This window comes from Arvicanthis niloticus, chromosome X, assembly GCF_011762505.2.
Source record: "Arvicanthis niloticus isolate mArvNil1 chromosome X, mArvNil1.pat.X, whole genome shotgun sequence".
Taxonomy (NCBI): Eukaryota; Metazoa; Chordata; class Mammalia; order Rodentia; family Muridae; genus Arvicanthis; species Arvicanthis niloticus.
The window spans coordinates 38025114-38046772 of record NC_047679.1 but is presented as its reverse complement, the minus strand read 5'-3'; the positions used below and the strand labels follow the sequence as shown (position 1 = coordinate 38046772).

Genomic DNA, 21659 nt, shown 5'->3' with positions numbered 1-21659 from the left:
TTGGATTCCCCTTTTATGATGTCTGTATCACTCTCACACACTTTGCCCCCCCCCAAAAAAAAATAATTCAACAAAAATGAAACTACAGGCCAATATCCCTGGTGAACATAGATTGAAAACTGAGAGATAAAATGCTATTAAACAGAATACTGATATATATTAAAAAGATTATTCACCATGATCAACTTAGTTTTATTTCTGAAATGCAGGGACAGTTCAAGATATACAAGTCAATAAATGTAAGAAGCCACATAAATGAAATTAAAAGACAAAAACCACATGGTCATTTCAGTAGGTGCAACAAAACAATCTGCGTTTAACAAAATTTAACATGCCTTCATGATAAAGGTCCTAGAAAATGTAGAACTGGAGGAACATACATCAACACAATAAATTTTATATAATGAGCAAACCATAGCAAATATCATCCTAATTGGAGAAAATTCTGAAGTAATCTGATTGAAGTTATGAATGAGGAAGAGCTGTCATCTAGCCCTATGTATTTCCAATATTGTGCTCAAAGTACTATCTGAAGCAATAAGGCAGATGTACCAAAATAAAGTGATACAAGTAGAAATAAGAAGTCACATTGTTCACGATATTACAAATTAGATTCCTAAAATTCTACCAGAAAAATTCTAAAAATCGTAACAAATTCAACAGTGTGGCAGGATGTAAAACCAACTTGTACAAATCAATATGTTTCCTATATACCAAGAACAAATATACAAGGAAAGAGACAAAGAGCACATTCCCATTCACAGTACCCTTAATAAATCTAAGAATCAATATAATAAAGAAGGTTAAGTACCTTTAAAATGAAATATTTAAACTTCTGAAGAAATAGAAAATAACACACACACAAAAAGCCAATGCTCATGTATTAGTAGAACTATCATTGTGAAACTAAATATTTTACCAAAATCTTTGTACAGACTCAATGCAATCACAATCAAACATCACTGTCTTGCACATCACATGTAGAAACAAAAACAAGCAAACAAACAAACAAACAAACAAACAATAACCTGGGTGAAGAGCACAAAATAGGAGAGAATCATTTCCTGCTATACAGCTGAAATGGTTAACATACAGAGTATATAAAGAATGCAAAACAAAACAAAGAATCAAAAATAAGCCATCCATTGAAAAATGGGCCTGAGTCCTAAACAGAGAGTTTTTAAGGGTCTGAAAATAATGGCCACAAAATAAAAATGCAAAACAAGTCTGCAATTTTGTTTACCCTAGTCAGATCAGCAAAACAACCTACAACAAATGCTGGAGATGGTGTGGGGAAATGGGGACCCTAATGCACTTTTAGTGGAGTTGCAAACTGGTTCAACCATTCTGGAAATCAGTGTGGAAAATTCTCAAAAATCTAAAAATAAATCTCCTATATGACCCAGCTGCTTTGTTGACATATTCACAAAAACTTGGCATCCCATTTCAAAGATACTTGTTCGGACATGTGCATTGATTCTCTATTCACAATAGCTAGGAAATTGAAATAACCTAAATGTCCTTCAAAGGCACCATAAGTATATAATAAAATTATGGTATTATTCATCTGTAAAAAAAAAAAAATGAAAACACGCTTTGTCAAATGGCCCTGCTACATCTGGCTGCAGCAGCAAAGAGCCATCCTATATAAGCCGCTCAAAGTACCTTCTGCCATTAGTCAGATCACCCAGGCCCAGAACAGGCAAATACCTACTCAGTTTCTTAAGCTGGCCCACAACTATAGGCCAGAGATAAAGCAAGAAAAGAAGCAAAGGCTACTGGCCCTTGCTGAGAATAAAGTTGCTGGCAAAGGGGACATCCCTAGTAAGAGACCACCTATCTTCCAACCAGGAGTTAATACAGTCACTACCATGGTGGAGAACAAAAAGGCTCATATGGTGGTGATTGCCCATGATGAAAACTCCACTGAGCTTGTGGTTTTCCTGACTGCCTTGTATGGAAAAATGTGGCGTGCCCTACTGCATCATCAAGGAAAAGACCATACTGGGGCACCTGGTCCACAGGAAGACATGCACCATTGTTGCCTTCACACAGGTTAACTCTAACAAATTCTTTCTCATTGCCTTCCCAGAGAAAACAAAGGTGCTCTGGCTAAGCTGGTGGAAGCTATTAAGACCAATTATAATGATAGATGGAATGAGATCTGCTGCCACTGGGGAGGCAATGTCCTGGATCCTAAGTCTGTGGCTCACATTGCCAAGCTGGTAAAGGCAAAGGCTAGAGAACTTGACACTAAAATGGGTTAAGTGTATACTGCTAAGTTTTCTGAACATAAATATAATTACAAAATTAAAAAAAAATCATGATCATTCTAGGTAAATGGCTGAAACTAGAAATATATTGAGTAAGGTAACTCAGATCCAGAATAAATAATGGTTTCTCTCATCTGAGGTTCTTAGCTTTAAATCTTCAGATGTGAGTACAGATACTTGAGTAAAAGCAGAAACAAGGACAATAAAAGGGGGACAGCTTGCCTCGGTTGGGTAGCAAGAGATGGAAACAGCAGAGTATAAGATCTAACCAGGGGAGTGGGAAAATAGGAAGTGGCTCTTCTTTGGGAATGGGAAGATAAATATGGAGGAAGGATGGGAAAATATTAGTAAGGATGTTGGAAAAAGTCACCAGGAATTACAGTTATTAATTATATATCTAAAATACCTATAATGTACAAAAGCCAGAATATGAATATACATATATAGTTTAAATGAAAATTTCCTATCTGGGCTGATGATGTTCTCCCTCCAAGAACAAAAGACTCTGAAATAAAACAAGACAAGACAAACAAAAAATAAAACAAAAATACAACATCAGATATGAGAAGCCATCTTTTAAGTTGTTGGTCGAGGTTGTCTAAAAGACTCCCAAAAAACATTACAGGCTGTTGTTATTGACCTTGGTTTCTTCCTGGAGGTAAGAACTAAGTCACTGTTGCTGAAGACCTCATACTCATTTGACACAGGTTCTAGAAGCCACTGAGCAGGAACTGACCTGAATAAATTTCCTGGTGTCAGTATATGCCATGCAAGTTTCCAAAGGCAGGAAGCAACCAATAGTCCTACCCAGATATGATGCCTGTAAAACACAACAATGACTAGGATGACAAGATAAATCAAAGAATGCAGTAGTAATACACATACCTTAGCAGTAAGCAACAGTTTTCTAATTGGATTTGAAACCCTGCCAGAGCACAGACCTTATTCCTAGTACTGGAATCCTTGCAAAATATTCAGAGCTAGTGTAGTCATGAGTCTTGGAGGAGATCCTACAACTGCCAGATTACTAAACTAGTGTAATCTGTAACTGCTTTCTAAACATCTATCCTTATTCTCACATATAAACTTTACCTTACCATTCATCAAGGAAACTTCTCATTGCAATTGACAGAAAACATAAGAGAAGAACAGCCAATCAAAAGGAAGAATTGCAGAGGCCAGTCCAATGGATATATCTATGAAATACTCCCATAGTTAAGATTTAGTTAAGGCTTGGGGAACATTGTAGAAGTGGGGACAGAAAGCATGTAACAACCAAAGAATCTGGGAGTTTTATGACAGTGTGTCTTCCAGGGTTGTTACAGCCTACACCTATGAAGTCTTAGCCTTATGACTACTTAATTAGGAGTTGAGCAAGAGCAAAAATATATGCACTAATGTGAATAGGAGAGTTTCCAGGAGGCTCAATCTACACAAGAAACTATAGTCAACAAAGGAGTGCTTTGAGCTGGAAAAATAGTCTTTCCTAGAGAAGGACACATAAATCTGTTATTCAATATAAAGTGCTCAGTCCAAAAATCATATATAAATGTAACATCATACAGACTGACCATGTTTTACATATGCCCTTAAGAATGTATGCACACAAACAGACACATACACACACAAACACACACATGCCACCACCATCATCATCAATAACCACTATAACAATGCATGACATTAGTGGCATATAATTAGAAAGATAACAAGGAGAGGGTATATGGAACAATTTTGAGGAAGGGAAGGGAAGAGAAAAATGACATGTGTATTTTAATTTCAAAAAATAAAAATTCTTTTTAAAAAGAATGTATGCTGTAAATTTTGTGGAATTATTCCTGCTGAATAGATTTTTAAGTTTCTAGACTAAACATATTCTCAACTAAATAATAAAAGAAGAAAGACATTGATCATCCTATCGTAAGCTTTTTTTCTTAATTGGGATGACTAAATTATTTAAAACCATGACTACAGTGTAAAAACTTACAGAGATCTAGCTTTCAATGAGAAGGCTTTAAGTGTTTTAGAATTAAACATGTGGTTTGCTGCATTTGTACAATTATGCTTTATCCTGTAAAGTATTCTAATATTTCTCATTTGCTGAGTTTTTTCATTGATAAATAATCTTTTAAGATGAACCTACAGTTTACTCAAATATATATCTACATATCCACCCATGTTATTTTTATATTAACTCATCAGTAGTTGTCAACATATTTAAAGTACCCTGTTAAATGGGTTAAAATGACCATTGAGGGAAGATGAACAGCTGAGTCTTGCCAGCACCCTGAAATTTCCAAAATAAACTTCCTGTAGATTTATTATATGATTTAATTCTACTAGTTAATGAAAAATGCCAAAGCATAGAGAAAAAGAATCCAACAAATCACAGAATAATAAAGCCAATGTATAGAAAACCTTTTCAACATCTAAATTTAATAGGTGCTTAAAACACTAGACTAAGCCAGAAATGGTGATACTTGCCTTTAACCTCAGCACTCAGGATACAGAGTTAGGAATATCTCTGTGAGTTTAAGGCCAGCCTGGTCGACACAGTAATTTCCAGACCAGCCAAAGCTATATATAGAGAACATGTGGTCCTCTACCCTAAAAAAGAAAGAAACAACCAAAATAAACAATTAGCAACAAAAATACCCGGGATAAAATGAAATAGAAACATATTGTTTGTTTGTTTTTTTCTATTTTAGCCAGGATTCTGCATGAGGATACCTGAAATGTCTCAGGCCCAGAAATGTTCAACATCTACCAAGAACTTTATTCAAATATTTTAATTAATTAAAACATGAAACATATTTCACATTGATTTTTTTTTTCTTTTCTTTCTTCTATCACAAATTTGAAAGCAAATTTTAAACTATACAAGCTCGTTTTTAAGAATTGCTATTGTTCCCTTCAGGTCTGGGCCAAAGCACTTAGTAGATCTTGGGTGGCAGCTCTGCCCCCAACCTCCAAGAACCCAGAGGAAGCCAGGATCCCAGGCACTCTAACTTAGGCAGTATCTTAGGTAAGCAGACAGCAGGGCCCTCCCTAAACAGGGAGTAACTGGGACCCACAAGGACCCAGGAAGTCACTCCCGGCCCAGAACACTGGTTCCTTCCGGTCTGGGCCAGAGCACTGAGCAGATCTTGGGTGGCAGCTCTGTCCCCAACCTCCAAGAACCCAGAGGAAGCAGGGATCCCAAGCGTTCTAACTTGGACAGTGTCTTAGAAACTAGTTCTCTCGGATCTGAGGCCTGGATCAGACCTCTGCCAGGTCTGCTGTTGTGTGGACCCCAGATTCCACCTGAGACATACTGAAAGGTCTACTCAACCCAGAGCCACAGAGGAACAACTGAACTCAGAGCGTCAGACAACATATTCTGAGATATTCTAGAGAACACACTGCATCCAGAACAGCAAACACCTAGCTGGACTGCTGCCTTGGAGGCACCATATCCTGAGGCATCCTAGAGGTACCACTGTAATCAGTGCAGCTGGAAAAGATCACAGAGACATCTGGACCCCTAGGAGATCAGACACAAGCTAGATAACTGGAAAGACAGGCTTCAGTCAGAGACAGCAAGTACAGGCAGCACTAGAGTTAACCAGATGGCAAAAGGCAAGAGCAAGAACGTAAGCAACAGAAACAAAAGTTACATGGCATCATCAGAACCCAGCTCCCCCATCAGAGCAAGCCCTGAATACCCCATCACACCAGAAAAGCAGGAATCAGAATTAAAATCACTTCTCATGATGATGATAGAGGGCTTTAAGAAAGACATAAATAACACTCTCAAAGAACTTAAGGAGAGCACTGGTAGACAGATAGAAACCCTTAAAGAGGAAACACAAAAATCCCTTAAGGAATTGCAAGAAAATGCAACCAAACAGGAGAAGGAATTACACAAAACCATGCAGAATCTAAAAATGGAAGTAGAAACAATAAAGAAATCACAAAGGGACAATACCCTGGAGATAGAAAACCTAAAAAAAAGATCAGGAGTCATAGACACAAGTGTCACCAACAGAATACAAGAGATGGAAGAGAGAATCTCATGTGAAGATGATACCATGGAAAACATTGACACAACTGTCAAAGAAAATGCAAAATACAAAAGCTACTAACCCAAAATATACAAGAAAATCCAAGACACAATGAGAAGGCCAAACCTAAGGATAATAGGCATAGATGAGGGGGAAGACACCCAACTTAAAGGACCAGTAAATATCCTCAACAAAATTATAGAGGAAAACTTCCCAAACCTAAAGAAAGAGATGTCCATAAATATACAAGAAGCCTACAGAACTCCAAATAGTTTAGACCAGAAAAGAAATACTTCCCGCCATATAATAGTCAAAACATCAAATGTACAATACAAAGAAAAAATACTAAAAGCAGTAAGGGAAAAAGGCAAAGTAACATATAAAGGCAGACCTATAAGAATTACACCAGACTTCTCACCAGAGACCATAAAAGCCAGAAGATCCTGGACCGATATCATACAGACTCTAAGAGAACACAAATGCCAGCCCAGACTACTATACCCAGCAAAACTCTCAATCATTATTGATGGAGAAACCAAAATATTCCATGACAAATCCAAATTTATACAGTATCTCAACACAAATCCAGCACTTCAAAGAATAATTGGTGGAAAACTCCAACACAAGGAGGGAAACTACAACCTAGAAAAAGCAAGAAAGTAATCTTCCAAAACTGTAAAAGAAGGTAGCTACACAAACATATCTCCACTGATGTTAGCCCAAAAGCTTGGATTATCAAAGACTCAAGAAGGAAGACCAAGAGGGGATGCCTCAGTTCTACTTAGAACGAGAAACAAAAATGCTCAAGGGAGCAAATAGGGAAACAAAACATGGAATAGAAACTGAAGGAGGGGCCATCAGAAGACCATTCCACCTGGGTATTCATCCCATGTACAGCCACCTAAGCTAAACACTGATGTGGATGGCTGGAAGTGCATAATGTGAGGAACATGATATAGCTGTCTCCTTAGAGGTCAGCCAAAGACTAACACACTCAGAGGACGATGCTCACAGTTAACCACTGATATGATCAGGGGTTTCCCAATGGAGAACTTAGTGAGAGGACTGAAGGAGCAGAAAGGGTTAGTGACCCCAGGTAAAAAGCAACAATACCAAACAACAAGAGCCCCTCAGGGTCTAAACCACCAGCCTGGGAACACATAGGGAGGGACCCAAGACTCCAGATGTATAGGTAGGGAGGATGGCCTTGTCAGATATAGGTGGGAGAGGAGTTTCCTGGTCCCATAAAAAAAATGAACACAGAGTGGGGGGGGAATGTGAGCGGGGGGAGGGGATAGTGAGGGAGGTAGGTGCGGTCACTGCCTCATAGAAGCATGAGGAGGGGGATGGGATAGGATGTTTCTGGGTGGTGGGAGGAAGTAGGGTAAGAGAATAAAATCTGAAACGTAAATACTACAACCAATTTTAACAAGTGAAAAAAAAAGTTGTCAGAACCAACATCTTTTTAAAAAAATGTCAGCCCCCTGGGGGGGTGGTTCTTGATACTAAAACTTGTTCTGAGAATTGTATATTGCAGAATACACAGCCTTGGTGTATCTACTCATCAAGCATACTGAGCAGACCTGCCCAAACCTCCAATGTCCTGGAATTCCATCTGGATTCAGTGAAGACACAGTGTCAGAGGCTTATCAACTTACTCTTCCCCCCAACCTTCTTCTAAAATCTCAACTCCCTTAATCAGCTTGAAGAAGTTAAAGAAGAGTCAGTGCCCCTATTCACTGAGCTTGGGGACTAATGTGGGTAATAATGGTCTGTCTTTCTAGGAAAAAGTAGTGGTTTTGTTGGAACAGGGGGGATTAGCTAGGACTTATTGCATACCCATAACCTATTGGTAGAAATGTGTATAATTATTATCAAGATGAAGTTATAATTTCTTAAATGGTACAAATTTTACTTTGATTTCAAATTTAAGGTTTTCATTGGTACGAGCCTCTTATTAATATAAAAATGAGATGAATATTGATACTATCATGGGCACTGTGCCTGTATAACACATTTAGGAATACAAGGCCTAGACCCAGCCCTTTTTTAACTTTTTTAACTGATTTGGGACGGTTAACCTATGAGTTAAGGGACTATAGCAAATGCATGGTTTTGAGTTTATTGTTAGGGTGTTTTCCATATTTTATTTAGAAATAACTGAGAAGAGTGAACAGACAACAGTCCAGGTTACCTTACATGGATAGTTGGTTTTCAAAACATCAGAAGTCCATAGAACTGGCGCTACAAATATTTATATATTAATGTTCATTTTGATTAGAGCCCTGTCTGCTCCTGACAGCTTCCTGTCGTGGATTCTAAGAAGAAATTGAGCATCCTTGGAGATACTCCAGTTGTGTGGTGACAGCCACTAGGCAAGAATTGCCTCTCTCCATCTACAGACAAATTACTGTCCAGAAAAGGACACACATGCAAAATAGTCGACTGATTATATCTGCCTAGACAGAGTAATCAGCCCTTAATAATCCTGCATCACTAAGGTCTGTCAGATGATTCTGGGCCAGAAGGCTGAAGATTTGATGCTCCAACGTTCGGTAGTATAGGGGCTTTTCAGGTGTTCAGCAGTCTCTATAAATTGGCTAAGTTTTAGAAGTTATGTTTAGTGCTTCCCATAACTTCAGTTAACTCAGTCATTCTGGATTTCTGATGGGGTTGAAGACCTATAGTCTCATAGCCAATCCTGGCTATTTACTTTGAGAGAAAAGATCTGAGTAGATGGTTTTCAGCTGACATTCATTCTAAAGCCAAAAAGCCAGGATCAAAAGTAAGTGTTTTAGTTAGAAGAGATGACAAAGGTTTTGGTTAGTCAACAAAATGATGGACTGGGTATTAGGACTATCTTGTACATCACTGGTACACTTAGGAAAAAGTATGCTTTAATTGTATTTTGAGAGAAAAGTTTTACTTTAACAGGAAGAGTGATATGTAGGAGGAGCTAAGTGGGAAGGAGTACTGAGAGGAAGAGATGGAGCAAGGAGATAAGATGAAGAAGAGAAGAAGCTAGGTGATGAGAGAGAGAAAGAGAGAGGGGGCATGGAGGCAGATGTTCACATGTCTCCACCAGTCAAAGATAGTTTTTATATCTAGGTTGGGTATTGGGTTACACTTCTGATTGAGCATTACCAAACTTATAAATCCTTTGATTAGCATTTTTAAAAAATCGTATAAAAGCAAAAAGAAGGGGGGGGCATGGGATAGGGGTGTTCTAGGGAGGGGAAATGTAGAAAGGGGATGGCATCTTAAATGTAAATAAAATATAAAATAAAATTTAAAAATGAATTGCTATTGTTCGTGCATTGAGAGCAAACTATAATTTAATAGTGTTGAATCATAATCAAAAGAACATGAACTTAGTAGAGATACCCAGTGGAAGAGTTAGAGAAAGGACTGAAGGAGAAGAAGGTGTTTGCAACCCATATGAAGAACAACAATATCAACCAACCAGACCCTTGGGGCTCCCAGGGACTAAACCACCAACCAAAGAGTATACATGGAGGGACCCATGGCTCCAGCAACATATGTAGCAGATATCAGTCTTTTCGAACATCAATAAAAGGAGAGGCCCTTGGTCCTGTGAAGACTCAATGCCCCGGTGTAGGGCAATGCCAGGGTCATAAGCTGGGAGTGGGTGGGTGCAGTAGGGGGAAAAAGGATGTCATAAGGGGTTTCTGGAGAGGAAACCAGGAAAGGGAATAACATTTGAAATGTAAATAAATAAAATATCCAATTAAAAACAGAACATGTATTAAATATCAGTACAAAAAGAACATGGCTTGATTAGGTTGCACACACAATACTTACACTTGGCAGTTGTTGACAGGAGGACCAGAAATTCAAGTTCACCTTTGTTTATATATTGATTCTGAGATAAGTGAAATTCTGTCAAAAAAAAAAAAACCAATGGATCCAATTTAAGTTTAGGATAAGGATCTAGCTTAGTTGTATGACTCTTGTCTAGTATAAATGATGAGCTGAATTTGATCCTCATCACTGAAATAAAGTCATTGGTCATTTCATACAGCTTTATACATGAAGCATATGGTTTTAATTTTCCAAATTCAAAAGCTTTCTTTGAGATCAGGTGTGGTAGCATATGCCTTTAATTGTACCACTCACTGGAGAAGCAGATGCAGTCAGGTATGTGAGTTCAAGGCAAGTCTGGTTAACATAGTTAATTCTGTATCTTCCCGATCTTTATAGAGAGACCCTATCTCAAAACAAAGAAAGAAACAAACCCTCAACCCTGTTAGGTCTACAGTGAATTCAAAATAAATTAATGATGATTCTTACACCATCTTTCAAAAGAGGCCATGCCAGGAGAATGTATACATTGGTATAATGGGAAAGGGAAGTGTTTCTATAAGTATTTTGTACTTGCAGAAATACTGGATGGAAAACTAAGAATTTTTAAGTGGAACAAGAGTATGCCACATGCTACCAAAATACTCAGTTGTTTGAATATATGACAATTTACTAGCAATTTTCATTTGTGAGCTGTGCATATGTGCTCATTGGTAGCACTTTGCCTGTTGTGTTTTGTTTAGAGCTTGATCATGAGGATTTACCTAAAGAAGAACTTTAGTTTTAAATTCCTTAGAGATAACTAAATTTAAACATAAAAATTTTGATGAGCAAAATCAAAACTGTATAAATATTTTATAGAGAAGTAGGAAAATGGGAGAATCAGATACATTTATGAAGCAGCATCTGAATAAAAGTCCTTATGGGAGAGTCCATAGGTTTTTTAAAAATTCATTTAACAATTTCCTACATTGAGTTCCAGTGAATCTTTTTTTTTATTTCTATGTGTTGTTTTTATTGATGTCTGAACAATGTTCTTAACATAGTTTGAATAAATAGTAGAATGCAGTATGTTATTCACAAACATTTTAAAATTAACCATTGGCTTCAGCTTACTTGGTGCATAATTTTTAAATAATTGTGTATTAGTAGGCACAATCAAAGCAAAATTTTAAAGCACTGTGTTCAATGTCAGAATTTATTTTTATTGCAGTCTGTTATGTTTTAATAGCCTACAGCTGTGTGAATGCTATAAGCTGCCTTTTCTTTTCTGAAAACAAAACTACATAGTAGATAATTTTCTTAAATTTTACTTGAACACACCAAATAAATATATAAAACCAGAGCACTTAGTCCCAACTTCTACCTACTCAGCATAGGAGGAACCAGTATAATTAATTAATTAATTAATTAATGATTATTAAAACATAGATTGCAGAGGTTACTGGGGCAATCCTTTCTTTAAAAGTATTGAAAACTGTTTAACATGAAAGATGATAATCAAAGCAGTAAAGCCTATTGATTCCTTTGGAACTATTATACTTTAATCCTGTCTGGGTTATTTCTTATGGTTGTGAAGACACATCTAAGAAAGTAACAGCAACTAAATATCCATCAGTTTGAGTATGTATGTGTTTGTGGAAGAAGGCTTGGAAAATAAAATAAAATAAAAAGTGTAAAATTAGATTAATGAACTAGTTTAAACTTTGATATGACTTTATATTACAGTTTTGCTCCATACTGTGTACACTTTGCCTTGTTGTAAAATTTGTAACATGTCTACTCTGAAAAGGGATCAAATTCAAAAACCTAAGTCGGTGTGATCCTGCTGGAATATAGAAATACCCTTAGTACACAACTTTAATTCCAAACAATGACATCCAGTTGAGGGGAAGACAAAATTATGATCATAGAAAGATTTGACAGAATGAGTCAGAGATAGGATACACCCAACTCTCATGAGAACAGACAGGAAATAGAGACTACTTAAGAGCAGAGAGAGAGGTGGAGTTCGTTCAGCTCAATGCAGTTGAATTGGGTGTGGTTCAGTTGAGTTTGGTGCAGTTCTGTTCAGATCCTTTCAGTTCCTGAAGTCAGTACATGTAAAAAATTAGAATTAAATCTGTTTTTACTCTTGCCTGTCCTCTGCACCAAGAATTTCTTTGAAACTAATTATTTATTAATAAATGCCTAGGCCATAAGCTTTAGCTCATTTTCTGACTAGTTTGTAACTTACTTAACCCATTTGAACTATTCCATGTCTTCCATCTAGTTATTTACCCCTCCTTAACTTCATGCTTCCGTGTCCAGGGTGAATTTCCTCCTTATTCTATACTCAGCTCAGCTTCCTTCTAGTTTATGACCATCTCCCCCAGCTGTTTCGTCAGTGTTCCTGGGTGAATTCCCCATTCCTCTCACTATTTCTCAGAGCCCTCTCTTTTCTTTCCAATGTTAACATCCTATTTCCTGCCTCAGCTCATTGAGCATAGGCTGTTTTATTGACAGGTACTGCTTATAGGGGATTATCTCTACAACTGCAGTCAGTGCGATTCAGTTTATAGAGTTGAAAGGCATTTTTTCCAAGCAGAAAAATTTAGTCAGAGATAAGAGGAGTTTGAACCAGAATAGCTGAGTTGAATGAACTAGTCAGAGTTCAGAAAGATCTAGAAAGAGTAAGTTTATTCAGCAGTAAGTCTTGGAGGCTAAAGCATTCTAGGTCTAGGTTAGCAGACATAAGCTGGAAGCTGAAGCCTTCAAGGTCCAGACTTAGAGAAGATTAGATTCTTCTTTAGAGGCTAGAAGTTTCTAGGACTGGGCCTAGGAAAGTTAGATAAAAAATACTCTGAGCTCAGTGCAAGCCATGTATTCACAAAGCTTGGGCACAGCTCTCATCTTATCCCTTCTTCTGAGAAAATAAAAGTGACATTGACATTTGCAATATCTCATTCTTTTTCTATTTTGCCTTCATTTCTACTTTTGCCCCATCATTTATATAAGGGTTAATTGTCCCAAATAATATCTAGTAGGTGGACAACAAATGACCCTTGAACTTGAGGGCTTCATTTTATTTTGGGGGTGGGTGGGTACTTGTACCATCTTATGTAAACTATTGTAACTCTTTTTATGAATTAATTTATTCTCATTTTTGAACTTGGCAATGAACCTATTTCAAAAAGCAATTGTTAAAAGGCAAAATGTCTCATGACTTTCAGTTGAAGATAGTGAAATAGAATTTTGCCTACATATCATCTCTCAAATCACCCCAAAATATAGAAGAAAATTTAAAAAGTAAAAAGCACAACCAATAATATTAACTCTCATGACAAAGACTACAAATTTTAAAATATTACACTAACGAAAGTTTCCAATGCCACATCTAGGTTTGTAAATATTAAGGATAAGTAGCCTGAACTACAAAAATAACATACTTAAGGATATCTTGAGATAAAATATTTCAAGAATTGTTCAGGATTTCACTATAGAGGGGAAAAAGCAGTGGAGCTAAAGGAAAGCAAACATGCTTAATAAAACTCAGACTCTTGTTTAGAAGCTTCCCTTTTCTAGGGCTATGAGAGTTGGGTAGTGTTAAGTAAGTAAAGAAAGGATGGAGGAAAGTCTGGGTATGACAACTTCAGTATTCTGATCTATATTTTGTAAAGAGCCCTGTACCCAACATGTAAGCAAGGAATGTTTCTATGCATTGGAACAACAATGTTTTGCCCCCGCTACACAATACAACATGATAAGAAAGCCCAGTTGCAGAGGAAATCTACAAATTTTCATTTCAGTTTCCTCCCACCATTCTTTCCTATGTAATGGCGCTGTTAAAACACTTAAAAGGTGGATAATAGAATTAAAAATGAGCAACAACAGCACTTACATACATTTTCTAGAAAGGCAGATTATAAAATACAACCATAAAGAAGCAATGCCCTCAAGGAACACAGGACTATATGATACAAAATGTTTTGCAAAATATATAATGAAAAAACTTTGTAAAACAAAATCATTTATTTGAAAGAATAAAGAATCTAAATTCAATATAGCATATATTATCAAAAAGATATTTATGGTATAATTTCTACCTATAACAAAATATAGAAAGTTAGACAATCTTTTTCTAAAACTTAACTATTGAAATGAAAAAAAAAAAATACCTTCAAATAAAAGCGAGAGTCTCTTTTAGTGCTCTGGAAATTAACCAAAGGTGTTTTTGTTGTTGTTTTTTTTTTTTTTTGGTTTTTGTTTGTTTGTTTTTTGTTTTTTGTTTTTTAACAATCTGAGTAATCCTGTTATTATCTCCTTATTGGGATAAAACTTATATCATATCAAGTTTGATGATGTTCCAAATTTGAATTAGTCATTCCCTCATTATTAAATTCAACTGAACATAAGATTTAGAAATAATGTGGTGAACCATGATTTAAACCATGATGCCATTCTTTATTTTAGAGCTAGATGCCTGGATATTGTAGGTTACTAAAGTCCTTGAGAAGTACAACAAACAAGTAAAAAACAAAACTCTGATTGCCTTTCTGGTCTACACCTACACCTACACCGATTGCAGATTGTCCTGCCTGTTCCGGACCCCACAACCCTGACTGACTCTCAGGAGGTTTGCCCTAACCAGGTACACAGGTGAGACTTTTATCTCAATACCCATTCGAGTTGGGACACCCACAGAGCCCAGCAGACATGACATCTGTCCCACTCTGCTGGAATCGCATTACTTTTCTAGACCAGATAGACCAGATTTGGGGAAGATTATCTATTGGGCCTTCTCAGCAACTCTATAGCCTGCTCTAACCAGGAACAAAGAAGGCCTGCTCTAAACAGAGACAACAATGCCTGCTCCCTAGAGGCCTGCTAGGTGGAAAACAGTCCCACCTGCCTATGAGGAGGCTTCCTCCAGTCCAAGACACTCATGCCAGGAAATATCAGAGATAATTTGACTGTAAATGTCAAGAGCAAGAACATAAGCAACAAAATCCAATGAAATTTTGAACCATCAGAATACAGTTCTCCTACTATAGCAAGCGCTGAATACCTTAACACACACAAAAAGCAAGATTATGTTCTAAAATCCCATCTAATGAAGATGATAGAGGCCTTTAAGTAGAATATAAATAATTCTCTTATAGAAATACAGGAAAACACATGAAAAGAGGTAGAAGCCCTTAAAGAAGAAACAAAATAATTTCTTAAAGAAATAGAAGAAAATAAACTCAAGCAGGTGGAGAAATTGAACAAAACTGTTCAAGACCTAAAAATGTAAATAGAAACAGTAAGTAAAGGATAAATGGATGCAACCATGAAGACGGAAAAGCAAGGAAAGAAGATGGGAACTACAGATGCAAGTATCACTAGCAGAATACAAGAGACTGAAAAGTGGAGCAGAAACTGAAGGAATTGCTGTCCAGAGACTGCCCTACCTGGGGATCTATCCCATATACAGTCACTAAATGCAGACACTATTGTGGATGCCAAGAAGTGCTTGCTGACAGGAGCCTGATATAGCTGTCTCTTGAGAGACTCTGCCAGAGCCTGAAAAATACAGAGGCAGATGCTCACACCAACCATAGTACTGAGCACATGGTCCCTGATGGATGAGTTGGAGAAGGGACTCAAGGAGCTGAAGATGTTTGCAATCCCATAGGAAGAACAACAATATCAACCAACCAGATACCCCCAGAGCTCCCAAGGACTACACCACCAACCAAAAGTTCACATGACAAGACCTATGCCTCCAGCTGCTTAACTTGCAAAGGATTGCATTATCTGGCATCAATGGGAGGGTATCCCATTGGTCCTGTGAAGGCCCAATGCCGGAACATAGGGGAATGCTAGGGCTGTGAGATGGGAGTGGGCAGGTAGGTGGGGGAGCACCTTCATAGAAGCAGGGAGAGAGGGAGGGGATAGGGAATTTGTGGAGGGGAAACTGGGAAAGGGGATAACATTTGAAATGTAAATGAATAAACTAACCAATAAAAAATATTTCAAAAAAAAATGCAGGAACACAAAAGGAGCAGAGACTAAAAGAAAGGCCATCCAGTGACCAGCCTAACTTGAGATCCATCTCATGGATGGGCACTAATCCCTGACACTGTTATTAATGTTATGTTGTGCTTATAAACAGGGGCACAGAATGCCTGTTCTCTGAGAAGCTTTACCAGCAGATAACTGATACAGATGCAGATACTCACAGCCAAGCATTGGACAGAGGTCAGGGACCCCTACATAAGAGTTAGGAGAAGAACTGAAGGAACTGAAAGGGATGGCAACCCCATAGGAAGACCAAGAGTGTCAACTAATCTCAACCCCTGACTGTTCCCAGAGACTAAGCCACCAACCAAAGAATATACATGGGCTGGTCTTTAGTCCCTGGCACATAGGTAGCTGAGGACTGCCTTGTCTGGCCTTAGTGGAATGAGCCTTATTCTGTGAGACATAATGCCTCAGGGAAAGGGGATGCTGGGGGGAAATTAGCAACCATTCAGAGGTAAATTGGAGAGGAGATGAGGTGAAGAACACTGGGAGAGGCTTTCAGGAGGGGTGGCAACATTTGTGATATAATTAAATAAAATAATTCATTAAATTAAAACAATAAAACTGTAACTTTTAAATCTTTCTGGTATTTCTCACAATAGTCACTTTAAATCTTCAGACTTGTCACTTTTCACTCAAATCTGTGAATTGAGGCTCATGCTATCAGTTTCTCATAACAGCATTACCAGCAGAAAGTAAGGGATAAGGGCCAAAGGTCTTCTCTGATTTCATTTTGCTATCCAAGGAAGATATGAACTATTTTTGAAGGCTCATAGCAATATTGTCTTGGATATCATTATTGAAAATTTTATCACATAACCACTTACAGCTTCTAAAAGGAATGGGAAATGTATTTTGCACATTCTTTGAGTCTGGACACATAAGATGCCAGAATTTTATCAGAAAGCAAAACAATGAACAATATCTGCCAAAACTGCTTGTGATTACAAATGACATTTTTCTGACCCAGTAATTGCTGTCAAACCTAATTCATTTTTTCCCAACATTCACATTGTGATGTATCAAATGGTATTCACTCAGTGCTGGCATTGTTATACTGCTGAACGGTTGAGTTGTGAACAATACCTTTTCTTTTATCTCCACACAATGCTTGTATCTTTAGAGCATTGTTCAGGTTTATAATATCATTTTAAAATTATTGTTTTTACAAATAATTCCTTATTAGAGTGTGTGTGAGAGAAAGATGGGTAGAGGGAGAGGAAAAGGTAGAGGGAAAGGGGAGAGTGAGGAAGAGAGTGAGAGAGAGAGGGAGAGAGAGAGAATGAAAACATCTGCACAGGCAGAAAATGCAAAAGTTTGTATGACACAGTAAGCTGTGTATGAGAACATTGGGAAATTATCATTGCCATTTTGCAACATTAACAATTATGTTGGGGAGAGAAGAAAGCAAATGCCTACAGAAACTATAATCAATGCTTTTGGGTGGGAAGAGCATAAAATACTAAACTAGTAATATCTATGAGCTGCAAACCCTCCCCACCCAAGGACATAAAATATGAAGAACTAAGGAACCACCAAATGTAAACACCAAACAAACATTGGAAAGACAAAAGTTCCCACCTACAATGGTGAGCAAAAAGAAGTGAGATTACAGATTCTGAAACTGAGAAAATAACACAGGGAAAATTGGAACACTAGGCACAATCAGAAAACAGTAGCTATCTGATGTCAAACGCTGATGTGACTGTGCCAAGAACTGAAAGACTCCCAAGAGAGGATTGACTTCTGCTAATACTAAGGACAAAATTTTATCCTGTCTCCCCCTATGGCTTTTCACATGGGTGCTGGAAATACCAACTGAGATTGTTGTGTTTACATTATAAGTTCTTCACTGACTGAGACATCTCTACAATCATGTATCATGTTCTTTTTTATTCAAAGTTTTTTTGAAAGAACCCTTAGTCTGCACTTGGAATTGTTCAAACTACTCCTAAACAGGAAAACCTGATCATAAAAAAATCAGCCAATATCTAACATCTGATTTTGCACAATAACTTTTACATCCATTTTTTTCTATCAAAACAAATGAAGGAAAAGAAAAAATAGGAATGATTCCTAAATATGAGTACTGTACATGCCATCATTTAGTATTTAAAACAGAAATACTATAAACAAGAGCTTAGAATGTTGTTGATTATGATAAAATAAATTCAAATCCAGTACTTTATGACAGTGGTTATCAAACTGTGCATTCAACACAAGCATTGCCCACATACCTGAAAAGTTGTTAGGAATGGTAAAGTTAAGCCCCACCCAAGTCTAATGAATCAAAAAATTCTATAGGTAAACCCCAGCAATCCCTGTATTAACAAATACTCCAGGTGATTTGGTTTGATAATCCCTCAATTCTAGTTTTTAGCTAAATCAACTTTCCCCAAACTTTTATTTCAGTTTCTTGTGCTTCCTTTCACATGTGAGTTCAGAGGTGGTAATTAATTCATATTAATATTTATGACGAAGTCCCTAATTTTACCTATATAAGTAGAATGATTTAATATATATCAAGAGAATGAGAGAGGATAGGCCTTTAGCATATTGACAGATTCTTTTATTGATATCCATATTCTAATTGTTCAAGTTCAACATTAAGGAACATGCTTACAAAGATGACATGTATTTGGTTTTCTTCTAGAAACCAGAACAAGCAATAATTTTTTGGAATGCTAAACATTTTAATTTTCTTTTCTTTATTTATTTTTTCTGTTTTTTTTTTAATTTTTTTAAGTTAACACTTCTACTGAATGCTGGGCAGTGATGGTGCAAACCTTTAATTCCAGCAATCAGAAGCAGAGGCAGGCAAACTCTTTGTGAGTTTGCAGACAGCCTGGTTTACAGAGCAAATTCCAGAACAGCCAAGTGCATACAGAACACAAAACAAAAAACAACAACAACAAAAGCCTGTCTTAAACCCCACCCCCTATAAAAACAAAAAAAAAAGGACTACTACTTAAACTATTTTTATGATTTAAGATAGAAAAAGATACTTGAAATTCTTCCAACATGAATTTCAGGTTAGTCGAGTCAGCTGTATTTCTCACATTGTCTCTGGTCAGGCAAGACTGGCTAAACTGTCTTTACAGCAATATAACTGATAAGTATCAGATCAGTTTGCTTTTTCACAAAAATTCATATAAATTCAAAAGATTCATATATCTTCACATAGATACATGAATATATGAATATATGCATATATATTCAAACTATTAAAAATTAAGAAAAATAAATCTTTTCATCTATATGAAAACACCATTTATAATATTCTGTTATGTCTATACTTATATAATACATAAGACATTTTCAGTTTTCCTTGGACATGATGTCCTTGGCTAAATTAAATCTAATTTTCTCTATAAAGCAGTCCTGTTGATAAAGTAAACAGGTTTTTCATCTTTGAATCTATTCATACTTAAATTTTCCCTCATCGAATTTTTATTTATTAAAAATCATGTTTGGATTTAAAATGAGCCCTCATGTACTTCAAAATGAAAGTTTATAAATTTATAATTTTGAAAGTAAAAGGAAGATAAGAAACAAAATACACAAGACTTTTAAGGTTTAAATGAATTTGGTTCAATGTCTCCAAAGATGGTGAAATACAACTTTTGACATTTTAGCTAAAGCTGCTATCTCTTATCTGAAATGTTATGAATGTTACGGATCAGAGTTATGAATAGGTAGTTAGGGATCATGTCATAGTCCACTTATTTGTGTAATAGTTATCCTCTTTTCATCTCCAGTTAAATCTCTCTATGAGACTTTCTTAGAGCATGGTACCTGCTTTCATCAAGGTGAGTAATGCAAGAAAAAATTTACAGAGAACAACCAAGATAAAAGTCATCATCTTTTTATAAAATAACCTCTTAAGTCATTCATTAGAAATGAGAAAATTACAGGGTTACATAAAGAAGCAGCATACTATCATTGGTGCACAAGAAATATATCTTTCTATTCACAGAATAATAATGTAAGTAGGAATAATACATCAAGATTGAAAAAACACAAAATCTGTAACACAAAAAAGAAAGAAACAAGCAAAGAAAAACATAAAATAACAAGAAAAATAATAGGATAATATAATTTTAATGATAATTAAATCTAAGTGGTTTTAGTTCTAGTATTAAAAGATTCAAATTGGATAAAAATCAATGAGATCCCACAACCAGTTTTCTGCAGGAAACTCATCTTAATGAAAAACATATGTCCAGACTATAAGTGAAAAAGATAGTGATATTATATTCATGCAATTGACATTCAAGCAAGCAAAATAGACTTCAACCAAAAAAAAAAAAAAAAAAAAAAAAAAAAAAAAAAAAAAAAAAAAAAAAAAAAAAAAAAAAAACGGATCATTAAACACAGCAAAAGTCACTACATATTGGTAAAGGAAATAAATGACCAGAAAGCTATAATAAATATATAAATGTACAGACATTATATGTTAGAGTACAGTTCATAAACTAGTACTTATGAGGAAAATTAAGTGGAGAAGTAAGGCAGGAAAAAGAAAGACTCCATGTCAACAGGCTGAGAATGTTTATTGGAATAATAAGAGACTGCAACCTTCCTGCAGGATGGGATTGTTCACTGGGGGAATGGGGGACACATTCTATTTAAACTTGAATTTCCCTTAGGATCTTGAAGGACTGGGACAAAGGATGTAGGGGTGGAGATTAGTAAGCAAAGAGAAAAGTATTCACTGTGTCAAGTTTCTTGCTTTTCTCAATGTCACCACATTTAATAAATCTCACTTTTCTGCTTCTCTGCAATTAATTTGGATTATTCAAGACAGGTGGAAGATTCTGCTTTGAGTCACAGACTGTATCTCCCAACCTCAACAACAATTTCACATCTCAGCTAATTACAGAAGATAGACTTTTTGCAGATCTTTAGGGTCCTGGCTCTGTTCCTGTGCCTGTATTATAAAAACTAGATAATTATCATTCCCCAGATTCTCATTTCTGCAATGTACATTGTCCTCCCATCTCAACATAGGTACCCTACACTGGTTTTGCTTGTTACCAATATTTCTCATTCTTTTGGGGAATGATTTACTTGTGTATATTTTTTCATCGAACTTATTTTTTGTTTATCTGAAGAAAAAAATGCAAATTTACTATCTATACTTTTGTGATGAAGTTAATGTTAATGATTCAGTGTTTACTCACTTAGAATGTTTACTTGGCAACACAAACTTAGATACTAAGAATAAATCTAGTGGCACACATCTTTTAAGGACAATACATAAGTATAGGATGGGAGTAAGTAAAGGGTTTACTTTTTAAATAAAACTCAAATTTATGTTACTATGTTATCAATTATTAAAATACAACGATAACTGTAATTTTACTGTCAAGTTCCAAATTACCATTCTGGTCTCACTTCCTTAGAAATTTTGTAAATTAGCACACTACTAAGGACATTTGATGACTCTTATCTTAGGTTAAGAATTCTAAATAAA

The 21659-nt window shown here is 36.2% G+C and overlaps 1 pseudogene; it reads left to right on the top strand.

Moving 5' to 3' along the window:
- Nucleotides 1-1583: 1583 nt before the first annotated feature.
- Nucleotides 1584-2267, top strand: LOC117694910 (large ribosomal subunit protein eL8 pseudogene; annotated as a pseudogene).
- The last annotated feature ends 19392 nt before the right edge of the window (nucleotides 2268-21659 follow it).